Consider the following 5,866-nt stretch of genomic DNA (forward strand, 5'->3'; position numbering starts at 1 on the left):
TTATTCCTGTCTTCAGATTGCATTTGAACAAAAAGTTGACTTTGTACTTCTTCAAGAACCAAATTTTGATACTGAGCAAAAGTACATCATTTCTCATTCAAGCTATTACTACTTTCTTCCTGAAAAATCTGAGATAAAATCAAGAGTAGCAATCTATGGGAGAAAAAGATCAAGATATCAATTTAATCTGAGATTTGATATCATATCTGACTCTGACATTCTAGTGGGTGACATTATAGATAAAGATAATGAGTTTGATACTATTCAACTTATAAATATCTATAATGAAAAATCATTGAAAGAAAACAACAATACCTGAACAATTGATAGAGGATTTTTGAATATAACTCTCTTAAAATACTCTATAATTGCAGGAGACTTCAATGCACATCATCCCTGATGAAACTCAGAGTGCATCAGAGCAGTAAGAGCAGATAAACTGATTGAATGAACTTTTGAGCATTCAATAGATTTAGTTAACAAGTCTGATCAACAAACATTCTTTAGAAAAGACATGAAACAGAAATCTATTATAGATCTAACTTTCATGTCACAAAATCTAATTGAAAAAAGACTTATAAACTGATTTATTGATTCAAATGAACCCTCAGAATCAAGTCATGAGATTATTCAATTTGATATTGAACTGAGTGAAAAACAAAGAAGTGAAAATCCTCTTCTCTCTAATCAGTATAACTTTGATAAAGCTGATTGAAAAGCAGTTGAAGAAAGAGTAAAACAGCTGAAATCTGAAAGACAGAGTGAGCTCTATTGAAATCAAAGTCAAGATATATCAAATGAAATACTTGAGAATAGAGCAAAGCTGATTACATCTATTCTTCTAACAAGTACTGAAGAAAATATTCCAAAGAAAAAGTCTTCTGAGTATTTCAAATCTTGGTGAAATGAGAATATCACTTCTAAAAGAAAGCAATTAGTCACTGCTAAGAGAGATTGAAAGAATCACTTAATATCTGATGAAGAGTTCAAAGCTATTCAAAATGAATATTTTTCAGATATTAAAAAAGCCAAAACAGATTGCTGAAACAAATTCCTTGAAGAAGCACAAGGAAAAGAAGTTTTCAAAGCCTTCAACTATACTAAAACAAGAAGTGTAGCAAAGCTTCCAACCTTAGAATATGAATTGCAGAATGAATTATATACAGCAAATTCTTTTAAGAAAAAATGTCAAGCTTTTATAAGAATTCTCTTTCAAAACTCATCACATTTAAAAGAGGAGAATATGTCATTTCATGAATATATTGATGAAAATAACTGGGAATGGCCTGAGCTTACATATGATGAACTAGAGTCAGCAATATTCTCAAGTTCGATTAAAACTGCTGCAGGGCCTGATTCAATTAATCACTCAATTATTCAAAACACATATTTCTACCTGAAGAATGAATATTTTGAGCTCTTTTTCAATCTCTTAAAAAATGGTTATCATTCTGAATGCTGGAGAGAAGCTACTGAAGTAATTCTTATAAAGTCTAATAGAAAGACTTCAATTTCTAAGTCATACAGAGTAATATCTCTGTTGAACTGTTTAGAAAAAATTCTAGAAAAGATAATAGCTACTAGATTATCTTTTATAAGCTCTATTAGTGATTCTCTTCTATTTAATGAATAAATGAGAGGTAGAAAGCAATCTTCTGCAATTGATACTGTTCTCTCAGTTATTCATGATGTTCAAGTATCAAAGTATGAAGGCCTGGTCTCAACTGCAGTTTTTATTGATATAAAAGATGTATTTGATCATGTGTCAAAGTCTAAGATGATTCAAACTTTGAAGATGTTAAAACTGCCACTTTCTCTAATAAAATGAGTCAATTGTTTCATGTCTAAAAGAATTATACAACTATTCTTTGATGGAAGAAAACAAGATAAAACTGAGATAAAAATAGAAGTATCATAAGAATCTTCAATCTCACCTGTTTTATTTGCAATATACACTGCATATCTATTCAAGAGAAGAGAGATGAAAATAGTGAGATCTTCAAGTTATGTAGATGATATTGATCTACTCTACAGTTCAAAGACAATCAAAGAGAATTTAGAAGTGATTGAGAAAGCAGTAAAGAAAATCTTTGTTAGAGCAGATATCAATCTAATTCAATTTGATATGAATAAAACTGAGCTAATTCACTTTTTTCCCAGGTTTAATGAGAAAGAACTAAGTCTAACTCTTTTGAATAAAGAGATTAAACCCGGTTTAAATGTCAAATGACTAGGAGTATGATTAAACTCCAAGCTGAATTTTAAATATCATATTCAACAAAGAATCATCAAGGCAGAGAGACTACTGAATAGTATAATCAGACTATCAAATACTGAGAGAGGTATATTCTTTCAGGCTATGAGACAGTTATACATAGCCTGTATTATCTCAGTAGCTGATTATGAAGTTCAAGTTTGATGAAACAATCAAGAAAACTTCACTGAACTCTTTCAAAGTCTATAAAACAGAGCTTTGAGAAGAATTCTGAGAGCATTCAAGTCATCTTCTATTAAAGCAATGAAAATTGAAGCTTCAATTTCACCTCCTGCTATTCAATTTGAAAAGACCTGTATGAACTATGCTCTGAGAGTCATGAAGATGAGCTCAAATCATATAATCAGAGAAAGAGTCTCTTCTTCATTTTCATCAGTTAACTCAGGAAATGAACTGAATTGGAATAGATTTCTTGATTGAAATGAGAATAATACTTTAAAGAAAATGCTCTCTCAACTGTATAGACTATGTTCACTTATTAAGAATTAATTTTCTTCATTAAATGTTGAGAAAATTGATCATGAGAAGATATCTCTCTGGAGAGAAAAGCTGGAATCTCTCATAGACTTACAAATAAGTGAACTATCTAAAGAGAGAGAATATGAACAGTATTTGAAGAAGATCTCTACAATTAATATAAAAGACTCTATTCTGATCTACTCAGATGACTCAAAAAATGAGAATTTGAATAGATTAGACACAGGCATTGCTTATACTGAAGATAGTATTAATTTTATCTCAGATTTTTGAAATTTAGAATGTGAATCTGAAGTCTTTGATACTGAACTATTTGTAATAGTGAAAGCTTTCAAACTCATTGAAATAAAATCTCATAAAAGAGGAAATGATTTGAAAAAGGTATGAATATTCTCTGATAGTCAAGCTGCTTTAAAAAGACTTAGAAATAGTCAGATTCATAATAATCAAATGAATCTTGAACTGATTTTAATCTCTGTTTTGAAAATTCAAAAGAGAAGAATATCAAAACTGATAATTCATCTGCATTGAGTTCCTGCTCATATAAATATTCATGGCAATGAATTGGCTGATTCAGCTGCAAAAAAGGGTTCAGAATTAAGCAGATCTATTCAAAAAACAGTGTTCTGATCTTTCATAAAGAGAAAGATAAAAGAATCTTGTTTAAACAAGTGAAATAAAAGCTGGCAGAAACAAAAGAAGAGTATACATTATTCAAGATTTGAGACAAAACCAAAGTGGAAATCTTGTTCAATTAAATGTAAAAAGAAAATATTCTCATCTATAATTCAGCTGAAACTAGAACATGGTTATTTTAAATCTTATATACAAAGATTTGATGATAGATTTAATTCAACAGAGTGCTCATTCTGCAATGTGAATGAAAATCCTGAGCATATTGTAATGCATTGTGCATTATACAATAGTCTCAGAGTCAGATTAAAGAAGAAGTATGATTTAAATCAATTAAATATGAGGTTCTTATTCTCAACTGAGACAGGAACTAAATACTTAATAGACTTTCTATCAGAAACTAGAGCAGCTACAAGAAAATAGCTGAATTCAGAAGTATCTGAATATGAAGAGGTGGAAATTGACTAGATATAGTCTGTTAAAACAGCTATACATCATCTTTTAATAATTTTGTTTTATTATAGTCTCTCTTTACTGTACTTATTTCCTTCTGTTCTTTTCTCTATCTATTTAATGTGTCTATCTTTAAGACTATGTTCTCTTTTCTTTTGTCATAATATTTTCAAATGGTTTCAAACTATCAGAAGGTGTTGAAATACTGCAATTTGTAAACAGTTTTTATATTCTGAGCTGAAATTTTCTGATTTTGCATATTTGAAATTGATAAATGTATAATAGTTGACTCTATAGATATAGGAATAACTCTGAGAACTAAAGATTCTCAGGTAGATGTCATAGTCTCTGACTGTATACATCTATAATTAAAGAATAATAATAATAATAATAATAAACATTGTGAAGACTCTGAAAAGTGAGTATTTTAAAAATACTATAGCTCTATGATCTTGATTTTTTTTATTTTTATTTTTTATTTTTTTCTTTTTCTTTTATTTTTTTTCTTTTTCTTTTTTTTTAATTCTGATTTTTTCTTGTTTTTGTTTTATTTTTTATTTTTTGTTTTTTTTATATTTTATATTTTTTTCATAATTAAAATTATATGAATTATAATCTGTGTTTAGAAAAGTAATAATATTTGATAATACTCTCTATTGAATTTTCAATAAATGAGTACTATGTTATGATATTATATAAGTAAGAAGTGATTTCATAGTCTCATTTAATATCATTCTCAATAATGAGATCAGAATAAAAATGTGACTAAGAATGCAAACATATTCTTTATTCAGAACTAGATTTTTATTTGAAAAGTGAATCTGAGATCTTTAATATTTGAAATAACATGATTTAAAATTAATGTAATGAATACAAATCATGATCAGAAGTAATGCTTTTAGATAATATGATAACTGTAAAGTTTGATTCTGATCTCAGACACGGTCACACGGTCAGTCTAATAATAACTATAAAAATCAAGAAATACATGCAAAATTCATTCATCTGCTTTGTTATTATTATTATTTAATCATTTCTTCTTCTCAATTTTCTGAATGCTAATTCTTTTGATAAAATCTTCAAATACAGGCTTCATCAGTGACTTAGTGAGATCATCAGCTATATTTACTATAGAATTAATATATTTTATCATGATTTTCTCTTTTTCAATTAAATTGCAGAGAATATAATATCTGATTTTAATATAATATAATCTTCATATTAAGAATTCTCTCTTTACTAGATCAATTACTCTCTTATTATCAACTAATAGATGTGAGCATATTTTCAGTTTTTCATCATTCATTAATTCAGTAGTATATAATATATTATTCAATCAGATTATCTCATAAGCTATCTTACTAGCTATAATATACTCAGCTTTTATAATTAATTTAATAATAGATATCTATCTCTGTAACTGTTATAAGATTGATGATCTGTTAATTAATATAATATAGCTGATAGTTAATTTGTATTAAGAATTCACTCTCACTCAGTCTGAATCATAGTATATTATAGAACTCAGACTCTTATCACTGATCTTCTTTCTATATAATATATCATGATATTTTATCTTCTTAATATAATATAGAACATACTTCAATGCTGCTCAACATGATTTGTATAAATATAAGTTAAAATATTAGAGATAGTTAACTGTGAATATCAGATCTAACTAACTGCTTAAGATTAAATACTATAATAATCTCAATTCTTAACAATATCATATAGCTGTAAAGTTATTATTCAATTTATTATTCTTATCAGATGAAAATTTCAGTTATATATCAGCTGTTATCAGAGTGGCAGCTGAATTTATCTTATCTATATTAAAATCTTCAAGAATCTTCTTAATATAATAACTCTGTGTAATTACTGAATTATTATTTCTCTGATATTTAATCTTTATTTCAAGATATAACTTGATCTCTTTAATATTCTTTGTCTTAAATCTCTTTATAATCTCTTTTAATACTCAGTCTAATTGCTGTTCTTGAGATCTTATCATCTGATAATCATTGATAT

This window comes from Blastomyces dermatitidis (assembly GCF_000003525.1).
Source record: "Blastomyces dermatitidis ER-3 genomic scaffold supercont1.1, whole genome shotgun sequence".
In the NCBI taxonomy this organism is placed as follows: Eukaryota; Fungi; Ascomycota; class Eurotiomycetes; order Onygenales; family Ajellomycetaceae; genus Blastomyces; species Blastomyces dermatitidis.